The sequence below is a fragment of the Peromyscus californicus genome, unplaced genomic scaffold, assembly GCF_007827085.1.
Source record: "Peromyscus californicus insignis strain IS unplaced genomic scaffold, ASM782708v3 Scaffold_6__1_contigs__length_162567912, whole genome shotgun sequence".
Lineage (NCBI taxonomy): Eukaryota > Metazoa > Chordata > Mammalia > Rodentia > Cricetidae > Peromyscus > Peromyscus californicus.
Window position 1 is genome coordinate 93,233,987 of NW_026294584.1, and position 24,529 is coordinate 93,258,515.

The 24,529-nt window shown below is 40.1% G+C and overlaps 1 protein-coding gene across 2 annotated transcripts in view; it reads right to left on the reverse strand.

Moving 5' to 3' along the window:
- Positions 1–8,845, reverse strand: part of Ctnna2 (catenin alpha 2) — a 1,158,645-nt gene extending 1,149,800 nt beyond the window's left edge. Inside the window, exon 1 of one of the 2 annotated variants that reach the window (XM_052721879.1) lies at positions 8,636–8,845. The gene's annotated coding sequence lies outside the window, so the exon portion shown is untranslated. The remainder of the gene's footprint in view (positions 1–8,635) is intronic. The other variant, XM_052721880.1, reaches the window with a different exon arrangement.
- Positions 8,846–24,529: the final 15,684 nt, after the last annotated feature.

Genomic DNA, 24,529 nt, shown 5'->3' on the forward strand with positions numbered 1-24,529 from the left:
GGGATTTGACAGAGTTTGGGATTGTTTGAGTTTAAAGGTACTGTGAGCAAAGCTGTCACAAGTTTTCATATAGAAGTTTCTATACGTATAAGTGTCATATACAGTTGTTTCACATCCTCCTCTAAATTTGATGTTAATTTTGGTAATCTAGAAACTTTATGATGAATGTTGTGACAATACATTGCTTTTTAAAGTTTTATTTTCAACTATATGTACGTGTGTGTTTGTGTGTGGGCATGTGCACATGAGTTCAGGTACCTGCGGAGGGCAGAAGCTTCAGATCTCCTGGAGCTGGAGTTAGAGGCTGTTGGGTCTTCTGCAAAAGCAGCAAGTGTTCTTAATCACTGTGCTGCTCCGTAGCATCACTCGGTGGTTTTTTAATTTCATCATTTGGGTGAGTAAAGGAATTAAACATCTGGGCTGGAGACATGGCTCACTAGCTAAAGAACCTGTTGCACAGCTCTGAGAACCTGAGTCCTTGTCCCCAGCACCCGTATAAATGCTGGACAGATGTGGTGACCACCTGTAATCTCAGCACTCCAGAGATGAGCAACAGGGGGCTTCTTTGGGCAAGCTGGTTAGCTAGATTATCTCAAGTTGGTGAGTTTTAGGCACAGCAAGAGACTGTCTCAATAAATAAAGTTAAGCAGGATCTAAAAATACACCCAACATCAACTTCGGATCCTACACACAGGTGTACATGTGTGTATGTGCACACAAACATATGAATACACCATACATACATACAGAGAGAGAGAGAGAGAGAGAGAGAGAGAGAGAGAGAGAGAGAGAGAGAGAGCTAAGTGCCATTCTGTGCAGACACTTTCACTTGTAAGTCTTCTTTTGTGAAACACATCTTCAGACAGTTTATTAACTTTTCCCATCAGATCTTTGTCTTCTTATTGAGAAGCCAGACTTCTATCTGTCATCTTCATACAGCCCCTTATGGCATGCACAAGAGAAAGAAATACACAGATCTGGCATAGGTCGTCTATCTTGAAGAACAAAAATGCTACCATTTAATTGTTAAATCTTAACATAGCTTCAAATTTCGCAATTAGTGCGCTTTAGGCTTAAGAAATATTTGCCTAGCTCAAAAATCACACACACAAAAATTTCCTCTGTATTTCTTTTTAGAAATGCATCTTCTCCCCTAACAGTGGGATCAGGGCCTGTTCATAATACTTGAGCTGGATTTGGGGAACCTATTGCCAAGTCTTAAAACAAAGAAAGGAGTTGCCTTGCCCAGCCTTAAAACAAAGAGAGGGGTTCAGTCCTAGCTCAAGGTGATATGCCATGCTTTGTGGACACCCATGGGAGACCTGCCTCTTTCTGAACAGTAACAGAGGAGGAGTGGATGGGGAGGTACAAAATGGGGTACAGGGGGAGCAAACAGAAGAGGAAGAGGGAGGGGAAACTGCTTTGTCAAGATGTAAAATAAATGAAAAAAATTAATTAATAAAAAATATACGTATCTATCCAAAATCATAAAAGAATCTCAATGTGCTCAATGAGTTTAGATTCTGTGGTTCAACCTACATCATTTTCTAGAACAGTAAATTCGGAAAACAGAGACAAAAGCTGAGCAGACCCATAAGAAGACTACATGAAGAGAGAAATATTCTGTACTCTATATCTGAGAGCAGGGATGCTACGTAGTACACATCCAAGTCAACAAGCTATTTGCTCAAATAAATCTGGTCTCTCGGTTGTAACATAAAATATATCTCAAAGGCAAGAAAGATGTCTAATACCATGAAGTGTGTGTGTGTGTGTGTGTGTGTGTGTGTGTGTGTGTGTGTGTGTGTGTGTGTGCATATGTACACGCACACACATAGGCATTTACACTTGCATTCATATGCTGTGGGATGGTCTGTATGTCAAGTGTGTTGCTGATTGGTCAATAAATAAATCACTGATTGGCCAGTGGCCAAGCAGGAAGTATAGGCGGGACAAGGAGGAGAATAAAGCTGGGAAGTGGAAGGCTGAGAGAGAGACACTGCCAGCCGCCACGATGACAAACAGCATGTGAAGATGCCGGTAAGCCACGAGCCACGTGCCAAGGTACAGACTTATAGAAATGGATTAATTTAAGCTGTAAGAACAGTTACTAAGAAGCCTGCCACGGCCATACAGTTTGCAAGCAATATAAGTCTCCGTGTTTACTTGGTCAGGTCTGAGTGGCTGTGGGACTGGCAGGTGAGAGAGATTTGCCCTGACCGTGGGCTAGGCAGGAAAACTCTAGCTACATTCATAGGATTGTAATCAGAAGTTTTCTGCTAAAACTAGTGTATGTGGTCTTTTCATGGAGAGAAAGAAATTTATTTGAAAAGGTTTGTGAGTTCAAACTCTGGAGCATACATGATAGAAGCAGAAAAATGACTCTAGAAAGTTGTCCTTTGATCACCACATATACGCCATGTGTGAGTTTACATTCATTTCTCATCCATGTTTTCATTTTTGAAACTATTTGTTGAATTATACATGTATACTCAAGTACCTTTGTGGGTGTGGTGTGGTGTGTGTGAGCCAAGACGATGAAGTGCTTGCTACACAAGTGTGCACACCTGAGTTGAACCCCATCACCACAGTAGCATGTATCTGTAATCTAAGACCTCCTACAGAGAGATGGGGGCTTCAGAACGGAGACTCACAACACACAATCCTGTCTCAAAGTGGAAGATGAGAAATGACGCCTAAGGTTGTCCTTTGACCTCCAAATGTGTGCCATGGTATGTGACTGCATTTGTTCTCTCTCTCTCTCTCTCTCTCTCTCTCTCTCTCTCTCTCTCTCTCTCTCTCTCTCTCTCACACACACACACACACACACACACACACACACACCAACATAAACACACCAACACAGCATAAAAACACATACATATGCAGACACAGAAAAGATAAACTTTATATATATGTGTGTGTGTATATATATATATATTGTATTAAAAAATTAAAACATGGATTGTATTATTATGACAGTGAAAATATAAGAAACCCCTAACTAAACAGGCAGTTACAAATTTTATAGATTAATATTCAAAATTAGTCCATTTTGTGTCAGCCTTACTCAATCCTCCCATTTGTGAACTGTCTTTAACTGATAAGGGAAAACAATTACGGTTCACACATGGAAATTCCTAATGTCATTACACATGAAAATAATGATGTAAGAACTGTATTTATGCCCTCAAATAAAAAGGAGTAATACTATTCTTTTTCATAGTATAGGCCTACAATATTAAGTGATATAAAAATGAGACCATCACTTTCTGATGTTATAATATGCCCTAGGCAATCCTTTCAAAGAGGGGTAAAATATTTGTGGTTGTGTTCAAATTTATGTTAAAAGTGAAAAAATCATACTAGGAAACTGAAAATACCCCAAATACTTCTTTTTCAAAATCATCTGTGGCTTTAATATAAAAGCAAGTAGAAATGACACATCTTAAATATTTGATCTAGATCTGTGGATTCTTTAAAAAATATCTGAACACAACGAATGAATCCCAAGTAGAAAATATAAATACCACATCCCTAAACAAGTCACTTATGCAACCACCTGAGAACACTGCGGAAACAAGGGTGAGCAGTGTGTAAAAGCTGGAAGGCAGGAAGGGCTGTGCAATGCCATTTTTAGACTATATACATCCATTATCAGCATTAACTCACAACTATAATTACCTGCACTGGACCCACACAAGATCTACCTCATCAACAATGAGTCAAGAAAGACAGAGGGCCTAAGTACCGGTTACCTGCTGAGCCCTATAGGTTCAATGGATCCTTGTAGACCCATTATTACATACACAGTTCTGGTCAACCTCAATGAGTAACAAACAAAACAGACAGCACATTTGAAAGATATTTGTGGGGAGGATGGGGGAGAGCTATGGTAAGAAGGTGGGGGTGACAGTAGTCAGTATACGTGACATATAAGGGAAAGTGTAAAATAATAATGATAAAAACATTTTTAAGACTCCAGTTTATATATTCTATTAATTTTTGGAAATATGCACTTGCTTATGACTAATATAATTTAAGCTAAGATCAACTCTACGTATTATTAGAACTATGAAAATAAATATAAGAAAAACTTTTTACTACTAGGAAGAAGAAGCTGTGTGCACTCACTCAAAACATATTAAACATAAACATTAAAAACACTGTCACCTTGAACTTGCTTGCAGAGAGAATTTCCTGGAAATCTATTTTCAGATGAAAGAATTCAATTCCTACCACTTCCACTGTTAGATGAAAAATTCCACAAAATAGTCTATGAATCTCAACTAAAATTGAAGGTTGACCAGCAGATGTCTATGAACATTTGCTCTTCCAGATTTATAACGTGATCAGGACAAGTTCCACACAGATCCTCTTATTGTCAACACATGTTAATTTACCAATAAAATACCAAAAAAGCATGTTCTCTTTTGGATTCATTAATATTTTTGTATCTCCATGAAAAGGGAAATGAGTAATTAGATAATATCATGAGTAAAATATAAAGCTCCAAGAAATATATGTAATTACTTTAAGAAGTTCTGTTTTTGTATATGTTGAAATAAAATATCTTCTCAGAAATATCATCCTGGAACACCTGTGGGGTAAGGAAAAGCAAGGGGAGGTATAATAAAGACAGCATTAATTCATTATTGTCTAGGAAAAGTCAAGTGTTTCCTCTGCCTCACAGTTTAAGGAAAAACCAAGGAAAGAATATTGTGAGTCCAACTGTGGTACAGACTTTGGGTTCTGTGTCATATGATAGGATGGAGTACTAGATGTAATGACATGGAAATAAAATTAAGACCAGTTAGCTGGTAACTGAATCTCCAGTGAGAAAATGTACACCAAAGTACAGTCAATTGACTTGTCTGAGGTAGCAGAATATTCACTAGGATGATATGTTTAGCACCATTTAAAGCATCCACCAGTTTAACCAATAGTCCAGAAAATGAAAAGTCTTGGTGATATGCCTCCCATCACACCAGGCTTCCTCCTTCATTTTGCTATGACTCCAGCTGTGGTACCCGTGCTATTTGTCATTCTTCTCTGGGGCTTCCACACAAGCTTGAGTGCTCGTACCAAATAAAGCATTTTTTTCTGGTCACACAAACAACTGTCCCCTTCAGAACTGCTGTCATAACTCTCTGCCATACTAGAGGTGCATAATCCTACGTACTATGTTGTAACATTTAAAAACCTGTCCACCTAATTAAAGTAATGCTAAATGCAAAACATACTTTGCTCCAAAGTTTTGTACTGAACACATTTAACCTCAAAGCAAACTCCATGAATCATAATCTCATACCATTGATAAAAACAAGTTTCTTAAACTGCAGGTAAGGATATAGTGTTCTTAAGCAAGAGAAGCTGAACTCACCTTGGAAACTTTCTCCAAATCTAGCTCATTGCAGCTGTGAAACTGGACCTAACGCAAATACCTTTTATCTTCAACTAACCTACGAGCTGAGGCCAAAGACAGTGTCTATTTCTTCTTTACACTTCTTTCCATAGCTCACACTACACAGCATTAGCTTGCATGTGTGTTAAAAGTTTGAAGGGATAGAAGAATAAAGAATATATGCAGAATATTTCCTATGGGGGTCCATAGTATGCTCTATCAAGTCCTTATTTGTACTTTAAAGGCCCATGCAATTAAAGGCAGATGCTCCTGGGAATAAAATTCTTAAAAGTCAGTGCATATCTCTCGACCATTGCCAGGAGTCTGTTGTGTGGGTATCTTTGTGGATTTCTGTGGGCCTCTCTAGCACTTTGCTTCTTCCTGTTCTCATGTGGTCTTCATTTACCATGGTCTACCAGGTTGACCTCAGTCTGTGGGGAAGGCTTTGCCCTGGAGGAGATGGGAATGGGGGGGGGGGGCGTTGGGGGGAAGGTGAGGGGGACGGGAGGGGGGAGAACAAGGGAATCCGTGACCGATATGTAGAACTGAATTGTATTGCAAAATAAATTAAAATAAATTAAAAAAAAAAAAGTCAGTGCATATATGTGAATGTGTTTGTTAGTTAGGGCAGCAAGCTCCTTTTTTGTTGTTTATGTTCTGTTTGGGGTGCTATGGAACAAGCCAAGGGCCTAGAACATATTGTGCAAGCAAACTATCACTGAGCTATACCCCAGCTACATCAAATTGCCTCTTTATGCATTCATTACTTTTCTAGTTCATATTTTATTCATTTCACTCATCTACCCTCCTAAGATATTGTCATAAACAAAATATTTCATTTTCTATTTCTTTAATAACTTCACTCTGCTTTCACAATATTGATGAATATGTATAAACAAGAGTCAGATAAAATGTGCCTTTCTATCTACAGTGAGCGCTGTATTCCTATCTGAGATACTCCCTTATCATTCTGAGCAGAAAAACTGCAACATAGAAAAAGCAGGATGATGAGGGACTGCTCCTCCCACACTCAGAACTCCACAAAGCAAGGGTAATAGATTGGCAGGGAAAACGGCATTTGAAAGTAAGTTAGAACAAAACAAACTTATTGTTCCCATATGATTGCCATGAAAGCCTTTCATTGGCTGAAACTTAGGACAAGAAAAGAAATAGCAATAGCAAAAACACACCTTTGTGCAAATTCACTGACAACTAATATAACCATTCAAACACATACCCGGTTGACCACAATTCTACCTGGAGACATTAGTAAGTGATACTTCAACCAAGCTTCTGCCACATGGATGATAAACCTGCCAAACCGTGAAAGGAGCTGCATTCCTTCAGGGGAGGGTAGAGGGGGAGGCCTCTCTTGTTTCCTAATATCATCCACTTCCCAAACACTAATCCACATGACCGTGAGTATCAGCTGTTAGTCAGGTCGGCATCCCTTCAGTTAAGAAAGCAATTCTCTTCATTTCAACTCCTACTGTACATCACATAAAATACACAAGTGCCTATTAACACTGTTGGAATGTCATCAAATTTCAGTAAAAAAAAAAATCCGAAACTTACTCCATACCATAGTTATTGACTGGCAACTTCAATGAACCCGGTTTTGGTCCCTCTGCACATACTATTTATACATAAAAATTTACCTGTCTTAAAGTTAAGGATGGGAGAGGTGTTAATGTTCAGAAGAATTTCACCAGGTCAAAAGATAGGTCTTGAATTTTTCAGTTGATTTTTATGCACCCAATTAGACTCACTGAGATGATATAGGGAGCCAGCATTGCTGTCCTGCCATCTAAGTAAATGCAGTCTAAGTAAATCGATTAGAAACAACATTTGCAAACAGGAGAACTGCCATGCCATCCTTGATAGAGACCAAAGTAGGCTGAGGTGAAGCTCAAGGAAGAAATATCAAACACAGGGTTCAGTGCAAGTAACTGGTGAAAAATTGACTGAAATTTTTAAATTCTTAATACTCTCCAAAGACAATTCAACTTTTCAATAAGTGTAAATCTAGGAATGGACACAGTCACTCGGAACATTTTACTTCAGATATCAGGATTTCTCTAAGGTGGCTGAGAAGAACTGAGGGCGCCTGTACTGGAGCCTATCACACAGCTAACGCTATCAAAATGAAATGTTCACAAGACAGCAGAGTACAGTTTCATTCTCCAGTATCCGGCTAGCCATCCTCAGTCCTGAAGTTAGCCAGGAATGAACAAAAAGTATATCTTCCTATTTCCTCAAACCAAGTTCCCCGGGTGCTTTGCATACCGAGCAAAACACAATGTGCAATGCACCGGCATTAAAGTTGAGAGAGTTTCTGTCTGTGAAGTAGGTAGTGACAGCCAAGGACACACAGGTTCAAGTCCAAGCTGAATATTAGGCGGGTGGCTTGAAAACACCAATCCAGAAAGGCCTAAGGGAAGGGATACAGGCTTCCACTGTTGCCACCCTCCCTCTCCCCTCCCCTCTTTCTCTCTTGTTCCCTTCCAGGCTTCTCTTTCCTTGCGGTTTCTCATGGAGACGACAATCAAAGCAGAGAGAGCTGGGTTTTAAATTAGTGTGATACACACTGGGAATATGCAATCCCCAGGAGGAAAAAAAGAAAGGAAGAAACTGCTGAGGGGTGGGGGGGAACTGCTGGAAACATATCTAAGTGACAACCTCCCCACCCCCACCCTTTATAGCACATATCCATAGATTGTTCCTGGACTCTATTCCTTCCAGTTCCCAGTACTCTATCCAACTTGACCCTTAATCCTGACAATGTAAAGAACTGCAGGGCATGCTCTGTGCGAGTGTGCCTCTCTTGGTACATGAGACCAATTTTCCAGAAGCCCCTGAATCCGGACAGTTGTAGCAGGCAAGGATGCTCCCCACCATCCCACCCACCGGCAAGGGGGTGAGGTTAAGGAAGGGGGAAAAGAGATGAAGAGAAGATAGATAAAAGGCATGCAAAGATGAGCTAGAGGGTGAGTGACTGAAAGAAAAACAGAGAAGAAAGAAAGGGTGGGAAGGAAGTAGGGCTGGGTGAGAGAAGAAAGGGATGAAAGAAAGGCTGGAAGGGAGAAAGGAGCGGAGAGGAGAGAGGGATGTTGGGAAGGATGAGGGCGGGAGGGCTGGGGAGCGGGAGGGAGGGGAGGACGGAGAGGATGGGAGGGAGGCAGGAAGGGAGGGAGGCAGGCAAGGATGGAGGATGCTCTGCCCGGGACTCACCTCTGTGGGTCGGTGGGAGTTTCTCGCCTCCTCCTCCTCGTCCTCTGTCTGCAGCAGCTGGTGTGGAATGACAGAAGCGGCTGGAGAGGCGGCGGTGGGGACTAGGGCAGCTGCTGCAGCTGCTTCTGGCCGAGGTGCGGTGCCGCCCGCTCCGCCCGGGTCTCCGCCTCACTCAGGGCTGCCAGCAAAGCCGCTCCCCCCTCCCCCCCGCCCGCCCCGCGTCCTGCCCTAGCGAGCGGCAGCGGCCCGGATCGCCGCTAGGGGAGGTGCCCAGTGCGCACGCGTAGCCGCTTTCTCGCTCGCTGGCGCGTGCCCGCGGCTCGCCCGGGCTGGCAAAGGATGAGCACGCGGGCGCGCGGCCCTGGAGCGCCCGAGGGGCGGGACCCGAGAAAGGCGCCACAGAGGGCGCAGGTGCCGTCTCCATGGCAATGGCGTTACCCTCTGGGCGGGGACCAGGAGCTTGATGCGGCCCCGGGCGGGAGGGGCTGGGTTCCTGAATGATCTGCATCCGTGCTGGAGAGCTGGATGGAGACTCAATACTCAGAAAGACCGGACCACGTGGCCGCAGGAGGCCAGGGCCCTAGTGGACCTGGAGCCCCGAACGCGGGAGAACGTGGGAGAGGATGGGACTGTTAGAGAAAACAGGGCCGGCCGAGGCTGTTTAACAAACCTCTGTGGATGCAGTTTCTGTGGAAGGCATTGCAGTTGTCTGTATTAAGCACTCTAGGCATGTTGAAGTGTCCGTCACTCTCTGTCCTCCTAGGGGTTACACGAGTTGGCAACATGAACACAGTCGTGTGCCTTGCCAGCCAGAAGTGGGGTCTAACTGTAATGGGGTCTAACAGTGAGATATGCTTAGAGGCAAAAACGGTACACAGCTATATCCAGCGAGAAGCATAAGTTACAATTGTCTTTGTTCGACCACAGTGCCGAATGACAACTTTGGCTTTGTCTGTACTACATCAAAGCAGAAAAAAGTGGAAGAAGACTTATGGCAGCTTGGAATGCAGTCGATGCTTATTCCATCTGGAATTCTCCTCCACTGACATTGAATCTTTTGTTCATGCCATGCTTAGATTGCCCTGAATCACGGGGTGCTCGCATTCCTATTGCCCTTTCACCCTTGACTGTGTCCGCGATGTTTTCATCCACTGTTACTCCTCAGTTGCAAATTTCCAGTTGTTAGGAAATTACATGGAACACAACTGTCCTCCTATCTCTAAGTTACCTTTATATAATCCTCTATCTTTCCCTCCCAGTGTCTCCTTGACTCTACTTCCCTTCCACATCACCGCTTGACCATCTTGAAAACGTCAAGGGGAAAAGTGGACAAATTACACCAAATGCAAGCTTTAGAAAACATCTTCATTGAACAATGCTGCTTCAGGACCACGGACAGTAGCACCGCTGCCCTGTCAGCTTTCTTTATTCAGAGCCTTTTTCTTGCTCTCAGCCTATAGAAACTGGAGAAATACTCTAAAGAAAGTGCAGGTTGCGGGGTGGAGGGGTGGCAAACAAACAAAATAAATCAACTAAATAACGAGCTAGATAAATAAATACATACAGATCACTTAAAGAATTTGTGCTAAAATATGTGACCCCTGAGAACTGCAGCAGACTGGAAGACGGCCTTCAATTAGAGTTTGAAGAAATCATTGGTTTAGAGCAAGCACTTGCAAGATTTTGTAGTGAGGAACTGTCAAGAGCATGGTTGGTGAAGTGCTTCGATAAAAGCAGAGAAATTCCATAGCAGAGTTACATGGAACCTTCCAGAAAGTAGGACGCACCTCTAACGTTAAATGTTCCCAGAATGAAGACTAAAATACTCCCAGGTAAATGAGATGGAATGTTCACTCAAAGGGCTGACCTTTTTCTAATATTATTACTATGATTTTTTTTGTTTTGTTATTCGAGGCAGGGTTTCTCTATGTATCCCTAGCTGTCCTGGAACTCTCTCTGTAGACAAGGTTATCCTAAAACTCAGAGATCACCTGCCTTTGCCTACTGAGTGCTGGGATTAAAGGAATGCACCATCACTCACCGGCTATTGTTGTAAGTTTATTCTCATTGTTTGGGTCAAGCTGGAGGGTATAAACTGAAATATACAGTTTTTTTGTTCTATTAATTAGGCTTACATTTATAATTTTGCTCTAATTGGCACCAAATTAATCTAGATCATGAACTTCCATGTGAACATGAGATTTCTCTTGTTTTTTCTGTAACATATTATTGAAAGTAATTTGAAAGTAATTTGTAAGCTTCATGTTTATGAAATATTTAAATTCGTATTAATTATAAAGATACAACAAAACCCTCCCTGATTCCTCATACCTTTGGTCCATACCAAGCTTTCAAACTGTTGTCTGTCAAACATTGTATAAAGAAATTACTTGGGCAATACATATAAGGCACAATCAGTCAAATGGCAGCTGATATTTTTGCTTCCTACCTCCAAGGAATTTAATAACTCATGTATATTTTGAATGAAGGGAAGCCCTCCTTTTGCATATTACTATTGAACATACAAACAAAATGCCAATTTAGTCATTCCTCAAATAATAGTATGCAAATTACATAAGTATATATCATATCATATCATATAATATCTAACATTGGATTCCACAAATATATCATTTTGTCTTTTCCATTTGTCTTTATTTCCTTCGTTGGTAGCTGGTTGTTATACATCTTTGATTTTTCTTCATTCAAACTGTTGCCTTTCATATTCAGCCCTCAGAAAAACATCAGCCTTCCCAGTTCATATTAAATATAAATGCCAAAATAAATAACAAAGAGTATTGTTAAATCTACACTTCTGTGTTCAAGTGGAAAACTATCATGTAAATTAGGGATAATTTTATCTGCAGTGGTGTGACATCTAGATTTTTAGAAAAGACTCCAAAACAACACTGACAATCTTAAGTAAAATTACACCTAGAGCTTATACATTTAAATGTCAGATCTCTTTAGAACAGGGCCCTCATTCAGTCTGTCAGCTTTGGAGATTTGTTTCTGTGAAGTTCTCCTGAGCAAGTTTTCTTTTAAATAGGGTTCCCACCTTAGATTCACAACAAAACTGGGTGGAAAGTAGAATGCCTGTAAAATCTTTTACAAGTTCCCACACTATCACTTTGCTTCTACGTTGACCCTTCATTATGGATTTATAGTAATACTGAATTCATAGTAAAGTATCTCCTTGGTTTGTTACATCCATTGGATTTTACAAACAATGTTATTATATGCATCACAAACCACAGTATCATAAGGAATTATTTTATTGCCCAAAAACCTCCTCTGTGATCTTTCTATTCTTCTCCTATTCCTTTCAACCCTGACAATCATTTGTCTCTTGTTAGGATTTATTTGTATATGTGGGGTGGGGGCAGGATGTGTGTAGGTGCAGGTGTATGGGGAGACTAGAAGAGCATAGAAAGTCCCTTGAGTTGGAGATAAGGTGGTTGTGAGCTACACTGTGTGGGTGCTGGGAACAGAGCCCAGAACTTCCGCAAGGGAAGTGTGCACTCTTCATCATTGAGCCATTTATCTAACCCTCTGTTCTCTATTCTGTTCTCTATTTGTCTTTTTATTCTATCCACAATTTTACTTTTTTCCCCAGATAGCTCATTTGTGAAATTATACTGTAAGATATTTTTCAGATCAGTTCCTTTTGTTTGGTAATATATATGGAAGATCTCTGACTCTCCCCTCAGCCCATGAAAAGTTTCATTATTTGATGACTATTTTCTCTTTAACACCAAATGATAATCTATTAGGACTGGTATATCAATTAGGACCCATTCACCTACTGAAGAACATCTTGGTTAATTATAATTTTGGAGAATCATACCTAAAGCTTCCATAGAAATTTCAACTTTAACAACCTATTAATTATGTCGCATCCCACCACTGTACTTATTATCTGTCAGTTGTACTCTGTATAGGTCCACCTTATTCTTGGATATCTGTCCGGACACAGTCAAAATAATGATGCATGGTGAGCAATGCCTTAGGGAATTCTGAGAGACACTCCAGGAAAAAAAGGCAGAGGGCCTTCTACCACAGGTGCATTGCCCTGGATTGTTCTTGGATGTGATTTTGTGCCTCCTATGACAAATATTTACATTTAATTCATAAGATATGTTTATTTCTGTTGGATGTCAGAACATACGTATAGACCCCAATCTCTTCAGTGTACCCTGAATCTGGATATGGCCTTCTGCCTTGCTTTCATGCATGCCCAGATATAATCTATAGTACATGCCAAGCAATTGTGTTTAAATTAGTTTGTCTTGAGAAAGTTCTGGGAAAGGGCTGCTTTGTTAATATTTAATATGTACTCACTAAGGTTTATTTATGTTTTTCTGATCATGTTTTTCTGAACTCAGACAACCTTCCATAGATCATTGCTTTCTTTGTTTCATTCTTGTATAAAAATACACTGAAACTGAACTAAGTTTGTCTACAGCATTAGACTACACTCCACATCATTCTTTCCTGTCCTAAGAGCTCAGGTCCAACAGACAAGATCTGGACAGGTCTAATGAAAAGTCAACAAATATCAATCAGCATCTTTATACTATTGTTTAAAAGATAAGTAAACAATGGAAATCTCACCTTAGTTATTTGTATGTACTCCTTCTAGTCTTAAGCCTTTTAATATAACTTTCCCTTAAGCTCTTATTTTCTCTTACTAGGCCACACCTACATTACTTTTTCAGATACAATTATTATTGATATTCCTAGATAATCACATATATGATATGTGTTTTTAAGCAAGCATATGATGTTTAAAAATAAGCATATTAGATGATTTATATTTGTAAGTAAGAATAAATGAGTTTGTTGTGACTTACTTGTGTAAAAAGCCTTCTTTTCTCATGTTGGAATATTTTAACATCATTTAGCATGATTTTTCATTTTCATATAGAACTTATAAAAAAGCATAGAGATTATTAAACAGAACTACATCATCAATAGTGTTCCCTATACATGTTTGACCAAGGAACCCTCTTCCTTAAAAAAACCTATCCTGACTAGAGTTTTAAGGAACATGTTTTGGAAAAAGATAACCTTTATTTTCATTTGCTATGTTGTCCTAATGAATTTATTTGTTTTTTTCCTGATTTAAAAGAAAAATTTGATCCCATACTGCCATTATTATGTTTATCAAAGAATGATTTTACAAGCTGGAGAAATGGCACAATAGATGAAGCACTTGTAATAAAAGTGTGATGACTGGAGTTCAAATGCCCAGAATCCACAGGAGAAACAAACAAACAACAACAAAAACAGAAAAACAAGTGAGCGTTGTGGCCTTTCAGTTATCCCAGCCAGCAAAGACAAGAATTCTTTGAAGTAACTGGCTGCTCAGACTAGTCAAGTAGGCCAGGTCCAGGTTTGGTAGAGACCACACCTCAGTAAATAAAGTAGAAAGTGATGGAGGAAAATCCCTGATGTTAATCTTTAGCCTCAACACACACACACACACACACACACACACACACACACACACACACATGAGAATAATTTCACAATAAAGATATTTTAGTAATAACCCTTTGCTATTGCACCCCTTTATTTCTATAGATGGAGAAACTGAGATGGAACATTATTTTGCCCCATAACCATTCTGGAACAAGTTAAATGCTGCATAAACCATAATCAGCAGGTGGTAGTGAAGTAAAAAGTGACCCCCAGTTCCCAAAGCTTTCATTTTATGTATGGAAATTCTAAGACAAACCCAATATTGACTACACATATCTGGAATCTAGTTCATTGTCATTATAGAGAGAAAGAAAACAATCAACTGATTTGGCCCAAGTCTGATTTCTTTTTGGGGCCCAAAATAGTCACATAATCTAACTACCATAAGCCCAGAACACAAGAAACCTGAAACCTTTTGCAAAATGTTGTGAATACAGACTATCTGGAATGGTAGTTTATAGTATTCTCTACATGAGTTTTGATTACCAAATATGATTGGAAAATAAATAATCATAATCAATGTCATTTACAGATTATTCACTAGTGTTGCAAGCTAGAGTAAGTGCTTTCCATATTAAGATATGAAATGAATAGGGACTTTGATAGTTTTAAGATACAGAATTTAAAACACATAGTATTTTTTAATCAAAGTTGCTATCTTTGTTATGGTTTCTATTGCTATGATGAGACACCATGACCATGGCAACTCTTATAGAGGAAAACATTTAAGTGAATTTCCTAGGTTTAGTCTATTATCATCATGGCAGGACATGGGAGCAGACATGGTGTTGGAGAAAGAGCTCAAAGTTCTATATATTGACCTGCAGGCAACTGGAAGTGAACCATCTACTACACTGAGCACAGTCTGAGCAAAGGAGAATTCAAATCTCACCTCCACCATGACCCAATTCCTCCAACAAGGCCACACCTACCCCAACAAAGCCACATCTCCCAATAGTGCCATTCCATATGAGTTTATGGGGACCACTTACATTCAAACTACCACGTTCCACTCCTTATTCCCCAGAAGCTTGGAACAATATCACAAAGTAAAACCCATTTAGTTCAACTTCAGAAGTCTTCATAGTCTACCACAGTCTCAACAATGTTCAGAAGTCCAAAGTTCAAAGTTTCTTCTGAGATTCATGCAATCTCTTAACTGTAGTCCCCTATAAACTCAAAATCAAAAAGCAGGTCACATACTTCCAACATGTTATGGCACAGTACATATATTACCATTCTAAAATTAAGGAAAAGGAACATAGTGAGGAAATACTGGACCAAAGACAGACCTAAAACTAGCTGACCAAACTCTAAATTCTACATCTCCATGTCTGATGTCAAAATACTCATCAGATATTCAACTCTTTCAGCTTTGTTGACTGCAACGTACTTGTTTCTCTTGGGCTGACTCCACACCTTCTTATCACCTTTCCTCCCTTAGTAGATATCCAATGGCTCTGGCATCTCCAATATCTTGAAGTCTCTAGAGCAATCCAAGCTTCACCTTCACGAAATGGCCACTTTGGACCTCTCTTCAAGGACATCCCTGACACATTCCTGGTTTCAGCAGCTTTCAGATACGAAGGTTCCATCACCCCTTTCTTCCGTGTTTTACTCTAAAGCCAGAACCGTGTGGCAAAAGCTGCCAAGTTCTGCTGCTTAGTGGGCCTGGATCATGGCCTCCTCATTCAGTTACAACTTCACCAGCTTTCTGTTTTTCGATGGTTACCTTCATTGCCTAACACTTGGCTGCCCTGGATCTTGATCTGTAAACCTTACTGGCCTCAAACTCAAAGATCCACCTGCCTCTGTCTCCTGAGTGTTGAGATTAAAGGCATGAACCACCACACCTGGACCTAAACCGTTCTTTAATTACTTTTCACCAGTTGGAAACTTAGCTGGGTGGGATGGTTCCCAGAGGTCACCATTCTATTTCTTAATCTGTTTGTCTCTTTGAACACACGACTTAGCTCCATTCCACTTCCTGGCAACTCTTTTCTCCACAAATTGTCTATTTTGTGTTCTTACTTGATCAGCATGTTCCTTTTCATTATAAATCTTCATTAGAGTTAACACTAATAACCACAGGACAGAGTCTATACTAGGCTGCTTTGAAATTTCTTCTGTCAGTGGGATTAATCTAAATCTCTTCACTTTAGCCTCAGGCAGACTTTTTGGACAAGGGCAAAAAGCAGCCACATTCTTCACCAAAATATCACAAGAATGACATCTAGGCAACATACTAAAATTCTTCCCTTCTGAAACCTCTTGAGCCAGGATGCCACAGTTCAAATCTTCCATTGAGCAGTGCTTAAAGCACCCTACTCCTTTCCTAACCCAAAGTACCAAAATCCAAATTTCCACAAACAAAAACATGGTCAGGCCTATCACAGCAATACACCAGTCTCTGGTACCAACCCTCTGTCTTAGTTAGTGTTTCTGTTGCTGTGAAGAAACACCATGACCATGGCAACACTTATAAAAGAAAATATTTACTAGGGGTGGCTTACAGTTTCAGAGGTTTAGTTCATATCATAATGGTAGGACATGGTGACACAGAGGCAGACATTGTGCTGGAGAAGTAGCTAAGAGTTCTATATCTTGATCTGCAGGCAATGGGAAATGAACTGTCTACCATACTAAGCATAGTTTGAGCAAAGGAGACTTCAAAGTCTACCCCCACAGTGACACACTTCCTTCAACAAGGCCACACCCACTCCAACAAAGCTACACTCCCAATAGTGCCATTCCCTATGAGCTTATTGGGGGCCCATTACCTTCAAACTACCACAGTTGGGTCCATAGCACATCATTAAATGTGGCCATCATATTTATGCTGTTGGGAATAATTCTTGCATCAGAGGACTGAGTGACAGAGTGGGTTGCAAGCTGACACAAGTCGGTGATGCAGAGTCCACACTGTTTTTCTCAGTACCCTACTTTATCCTTGCTAATGGAAGAAAATCACCTTTTTCAGTGAGCTAAAACACTAAGTTCTTACTTCAGCTTGGAGGCTGTGGATAAATATCTACCTTTAACATGTGCATCAAGACAATTTGAAAAGGAGTTTTAGGAATTTTAAAGGACAATAATAAATGCCCATCAAAGATTTAGGCTACCTACGTCAACGCAGGTGACGCCCTGACTATACAAATGTCTCCATTCTATGTAAAAACGGGGACCTACACATATTTCTTTTCTGTGAATTTTTTTTCTGATTTAAAAATAGAGGCCACTGAACAAGCAAATCTGTAACACTATAAAGTCTAGATTTTCAGTGTCTGCTGACATTGTTTTTGTTTTCATAATCTAACTGAAGTTTCACCACAAATGTTCTCAAGGAACAAACACTCAGTAGTTCTGACACATCGGTCTACTCATCCATTCAGGAAATTTTTGAAGACACTTGTCTATTGAATGACAATCAAAATTTTCAATGTTGACTTTTTTTTTTTGAAACAGAGTTTCTCTGTAGTTTTAGTGCCTGTCCTGGATCTCGCTCTGTAGCCCAGGCTGGCCTCGAACTCATAGAGATCCACCTGGCTCTGCCTCCCGAGTGCTGGGTTTTTTGTTTGTTTATTTGTTTGTTTTTCAAGACAGGGTTTCTCTGTGTAGTTTTGGAGCCTGTCCTGGAACTCGTTCTGAAGCCCAGGCTGGCCTCAAACTCACAGAGATCTACCTGGCTCTGCCTCCCAAGTGCTGAGTTTAATGGTGTGCACCACTGCTGCCTGGGAATGTTGTCTATTTTAATTTATGGGGAAAAAAAACCCACCAGCTGTGCCATCCATGATCTCATAGCTTTTTAAGGAAACTGACAGTGGTGGACAAGGAAGGTGAAATATGGAGGGACAAGAGTGTGGATAATACATGGCAGAGAGCTTCTCCAATATACATACATATCTGTTCTCATTCTAACAGCAACACAGCCTCTACCATGCAGCCCACATGCTTTAGGCTGAGGTCAGTCTGAACATGTCTCCATATTAAAGGCTTGTCTAAGGGTGATTCCATGTACCTTATCCTATGTATTGGTTCAGAAATTCAGGAGTCATCTCATGACCACATTTCATTCTCTGACTATAGCATTTGGCATAAGAATTTATATTTGATGGAATTTGGACACACAGTGGAGAAATGATAACTTTTTGATGGCTTCTGAGAAACAATTTTCTTTTAAAGACAGCTAATATATAAACTAGCCACTTTCCTTTGGGTCTTAATGGCATGTGGGTGTAAAACAAGGAAGTGACTCAGTCCTTTTATGATTGTATTTGCCAGATCCAGGCAGTAAAAATTAAGCCACTGTCTCCAGACAGAGAAAAAACAAACAGTGTTCAAAGAAGGGCACAGGGGGCCTGGAAATAAGGAGAGAGTAAAATGATTAGAAATTCCTGGCAGCATTTAGTCCTGCAAAACTAGCGGTTGTAAGGAAGGAGCTGGTCTTGCAGAATTGAGAGTATGAGCGCCACCAAAAAAAAAACCCTTTGAGATAGTGCTAGAACAATACATAGAGGTTACCACTGCCAAGAGAGACCAACCTCCCACCCCCAGATGTGGCAAAGAAAAGAGATGCAAGTATGGTCTCCTTTCTTCCTGCTTTCTTTTCTTTCCTTACTGGCTCCTGTGAACAAAGGAGGAGAGGCTAGCTAGAAATGACTTCTAGAAAATTTAACATGTGCTCCTCTTAGAAATAAAAGTGAGTGTGCTGGTCAATTTTTGTCAATTTGACTCAAAGTAGAGTCATTTGGGAAGACGAAGCAATGACTGAGAAGATGCCTCCATCAGATGAACTGTAGGCAGGTTTTGGGGGCATTAACACAATTAAGAGTTTATGTGAGAGAGATCTGCCCAGTGTAGGTGGTAGGTGACACAAGAAAACAAGTTGAGCAAGCCGTGAAGAGAAAGCCGGTTAGTTGTGTTCCTCTGTGTGATCTCAGCTTCAGTTCCTGTTTTAGGTTTATTCCCTGCTTGAGTTCTTCTTTTGACTTGCCTCAGCGATGAACAGTGATTGGGATGTGTAAGTCAAATAAACCCTTTCCTTGGCTTTGTTCATCATTTTGTCATCTAAGAAGGACGGTGAATCTAGGGCAGAAGTACCACCAGATGAGAGGACTGAGTGTTCTGGTCTCCATGAACTTGATAACATGTGGCACCTTCTGCGATTTCTAAACTCAAGTGTATTTCACCTGCATCCACTTCTATTTCTCTCCCAGAGTTGCTAATATATTATAATGTTTCTGAATTAGACCCTCAAGCTAAGTTTTATGTTTTTAAATCTTTGTATGTTCTTATGGTTTTTATTGGGTTGGAGGTAGGTTCAAGAAACAGATTTCAAATACATGATCCCCGGGAAAGATAATTTAAGGAAATTAAGTATACTACTGACTTGACTACCTGCAGAAAAGGAGTAACTGATACTCCAAGACAGGAGGATGGCTTATTGCTTTATGTAAAATCCGTTGAGGGCAAGGTTCTGTAAAGCCATGTGGTTCATACATTCAACTTTCACATTAGCAATGATCACTAATAATGTTTTGTGGAGGGAGAAGTAAACCTGATTCTTTTCCCAACTACGTTGGTTTACTTCTAAAACACTGGCAATTCTAAGACTTTGTCATATTAGTTCAAGACAGGTCTCAGAGCTCTAGGGGGGAAGCAAAACCACATTTCATGTATGAAAGTGAAAGTTCGATCTTTACAAAATAAGTTGAGTATACTGTCTCACGCACGGCTCCTGTGGAATTTCATATCCACTATCTTGTGGGAAATGTGGAGGGCCTGAAAGAATGGAACTCTGAGTTTCAACATGGGAACTTTTTTGATACACAGAGATAGATATGAGGACTTCAACCATGGAAATCATCAAACTTCCATTCCTAAGAGAAATAGTCTCTCACATTTAAGGATATTAGTCTTTTTCTATTTGAAGAATCTGAAATAACTCATTTAGAGGTGGTTTTTCAATTCTATGTGTAGGTCTAAGACCCATCCCCACTACCCCTTATTGCCTTTCAATATACTCCCAATTTTCAGAGTTATCTAAGGGACAAACACAAAACTTTATCAAGAGAGATTAATTATACAGCAAAAATTATATAAACTCGTGTTTTTACACATATATGAGCAACAGATGTTAAGATTTAGGAACAAAGGGCAATTTACAGATATTTTATATTTAATCAAATTCATTGAAAAGGAAAAAAATGACTTGGTGATGGGCCTAGCATTATCTAATGTGTCCTATACACATTGATAATGGAACAATACAATTTGTTGGCATAACATAGAAGAAAGATTCTAAGTCTTCAGGAGGAAGAAGTAACAGAATGCATTATTTTCAACTTGATCATTGCCTGCTTTAACTATTTTTTTCTATATGATGCTAGAGAATGCTCACCACATTTGGATTATAGATGTATTAACAAAAAATAGTACTTCAATCCTAAGAACGCCATGATCAAAGAAGAAGGTATAGCTATAGATAGAAGAAGATTGCTTATCAACTGATAATCATTGAAACTGAAGGGTGAGGAATAATGGAATGATTAAGGGGTTCTTTTGTTTTGGGAATTACCCTCAGTCAAATCACAGGAAATGATTCTTATAGCCACTAAGTTATTGCTTGGCTTGGGGTAGTGTTGGATGAGGCCAGCTTTGAAATTCTCTCTCCAATATGGGTGGGGATGATGGATTTCTGAATGGCAGATTCAAAGAAAATACTCCATTATTTATCCCATCTAGATGAGTCCAAAGTTTTGTACCTAATTTATTTTCTACTATACCTAAGTAAAAGTATAACTATACTTATCTAGTCTTAAATTTCATCAAAGACTCCAAAAGGATCTAATATTACCTGAGTAAACAGAAAGTGCAGAGCAAACTACTTCCAAAATTAAGAAATGACAGAAATATCTGCTGCCTGGACAGTTACTCAAGGATTCTCTGAGACATTTGGACATCCATGTTTGGCCTACCAGCCTAGAATATCTTGCAGACTTTTCTATGAAGTGGGAATTTTGAAGGACTATCCCATCTCGACTTGGAAATTTCAGCAGTCACTTTCCTGTGAATACCGTGGAATGTCTGGAAGACTTTTCTATAAAGCAGGGATTTTTAAGGACTGTTCTGCCTTATCTTGACAAAGTTTTTTCATTTGTGGCCTCCTTGTCTTGTTTGTACTGAATACGGTCAGCAGTTAAGGCAAAAACAATTTCTTTGCCCAGTAGCTAACCTTGCCACAATGAAAGTAAATTGGTGCTGTCAGGAACAGACATGTTTCATTTTCATGTAAAGCCTTATATTATTAAAATATTTTAAATGCCATATTCTACAGGTATTTGAAGTGTTTGAAATTCACATCTTTAAAATATATCTCTGTTTAACCTTGAAAATACACCAAACATGACTTTAAGTTTGATTGTTATTGCTGACTATTAACCTGCATTTCTTAATTATAACATTACATTTTTAAATGAACTGCATAAGCACAATACTCCAAAGAAGAGTAGAAACATACATTCATTATAACAAAAATAATTTTAAATTTGTATCAATATACCAAAATTCATATCAATGTAAAATATTTGAGGTTAATAATTGTCTTCTTATTCTATATTTCTATTAACCCCCAAAGCATTGACAAACATCCATAACCTATTGAATAACAAAAAAATCACCCACCTGTCTGTGGTGATATTGTGTTCCCCAATACATTGTTCACCCTAATAAATTAATCTGGAGTCAGAGAACAGAACAGACACTAGATATAGAAGCCAGAAAATGATGGCACACACACCTTAATTCTAGCATTCTGAAGGCACAGAACCGTGTGGATCTCTGTGAGTTCAAAGCCACACTGGAAATAGCAAGGCATGGTGACACACGCCTTTAATTCCAGGAAGTGATGGCAGAAAGCAGAAAGGTATATAAGACATGAGGACCAGCAACTAGAACCTAGTTAAGCTTTTAGACTTTTAGCAGCAGTTGAGCTCAGGATAAGGACTCAGAGGCTTCCAGTTTGAGGAAACAGGATCAGCTAAGAAATTGTCAAGGTGGGATTAGCTGTGGCTGGTTCTCTTTCTCTGATCTTTCAGCATTCACCCCAATACCTGGCCCTGAATTTTTTATTAATAAGACCCTTTAAGATTCATGCTACACCTGTCTCTTGGGAATATGGGTGCTGTGTTCTCTTTTAAAAAAATATCTATCTGAGGGAATATTATTTCTTATTTCATAGTCAGAAAAGTATCAGTTCTGAACCAGTCTGTGAATGCTACAATGTTACGGTAGGACCGGAATTTATGTTGAAGTAACCAGAAAGATTCATGAGTGTTGTGTTCTCTAGACTGTTTCCTGTTTTTTGTGGGCACTGGCATCTTTGGGGGACCCCGAGAAAATGTGGATAATGGTCAACTCCTGGCAAGAATAGTCTGTAAGCTGGACCATCTTAGCCTCCAGCCTTAAATCTATTCTCAATGCAGAACTCTGAGGAAATTGCAGCAGAAGAACTCTGAGAGGCTGGATCATCTGGCCCACCCATTTTTATTGGTGTCTGCTTCCCTTGCTCTGTCCCTTGTAGATTTTTTTAGGTTTATTTCTTTATGTCTGTGGCCAAGATTTTCAGGGGGTCTTCCTTGATCAAATCTTATCTCTATCAAACTTGAATGAATCCACAGCCTTTTGTTTTCTGTGGAAACAACAGCATACCCTCTTTCCCAACATAATGTATTTTATACTTCCATTTTGAAGTTAAGATATTTTTGAAATATATAGACTGGTTTCATTTAGTAGTTTTTAATAACCCAGTGTCTCTCAGCAGCTATTGTTTGTTAATCAACAATCAAAAAATTTAAAGTCCATGGGGGCTCCTCAGCCATTGGTTCACAGTTCATGCATTTCTACTAGTTTGGCTATTTGTCTCTGTGCTTCTTCCAATCATGGTCTCAATATCTCTGGCTCATACAATCCCTCCTCTCTCTCACCAATTGGTCTCCCGGAGCTTCACCTGGGGCTTGGCCATGGATCTCTGCATCTGCTTCCATCAGACACTGGATGAGAGTTCTATCATGACAGCCAGGGTGTTTGGCCATCTGATCACCAGAGTAGGTCAGCTCAGGCACTCTCTCAATCATTGCCAGTAGTCTACAGTGGAGGTATCTTTGTGGATTTCTGGAGACTTCTCTAGCACTCTGCTTCTTCCTATTCCCATGGGGTCTTCATTCATCATGGTATCTCCCTCCCCGTTCTCCCACTCTGCTCCTGATCCAGCTGGGACCTCCTGCTCCCCTAAGCTCTCTTGCCCTCCATTACCCTCCCCCACCCCCAGATTGCTCATGTAGATCTCATCCATTTCTCTATCATTGGGTTATCCCTGTGTCTTTCTTAGGGTCCTCTTTACTAGGTAGTCTCCCTGGATTTGTGAGTTGTAGTCTGGTTATCCTTTGTTTTACATCTAGTATCCACTTATGAGTGACTACATACCATGTTTGTCTTTCTGAGTCTGGGTTATCTCACTCAGGATGATTTTTTTCTAGTTCCATCCGTTTGCCTGCAAACCTCATGATGTCATTGTTTTTCTCTGCTGAGTATTACTCCATTGTGTATATGTACCACATTTTATTTAGCCATTCTTCAGTTGAGGGGCATCTAGGTTGTTTCCAGGTTCTGGCTATTACAAATAATGCTGCTATGAACATAGTGGAGCATGTGTCCTTGTGGTATGATTGAGCATACCTTGGGTATATGCCCAAGAGTGGGATAGCTGGGTCTTGAGGGAGGCTGATTCCCAATTTTCTAAGAAAGTGCCATATTGATTTCCAAAGTGGCTGTACAAGTTTGCATTCCCACCAACAGTGGAGAATGCTCCCCTTGCTCCACATCCTTTCCAACACAGGCTGTCTTCAGTGTTTTTTATCTTAGCCATTCTGACTGGTGTAAAAATGGTATCTCAGAGTCATTTGGATTTGCATTTCCCTGATGACTAAGGATGCTGAGCAATTCCTTAAATGTCTTTCAGCCATTTGAGCTCTGGATAAGTGAGACAGTTGATTAACTTGAACTGTTTGGGAGGCCCCCAGGCAGTGGAGCCGGGACCTGTCCTTGGTGCACAGACTGGCTTTTTGGAGCCTGGGGCCTTATGCTGGGACACTTTGTTCAGCCTTGGTATAGAGAGGAGGGGACTGGACCTGCCTCGGCTGAGTGTACCAGGCTGGGCTGACTCCCTAGGGGAGATCTTGCCTTGGAGGAGGTGGGAATGGGGGGTGGACTGGGAGGGAGGGCTGGGGCCTGGGAGGAGGGAGCATGGGGTAATCTGTGGCTGATATATGAAAATAAGTTAATTATAAAATAAATTTTTAAAAAAATTTTTAAAGTCAATAGATCACCATGCAGGATCCAGACTCCCTATAT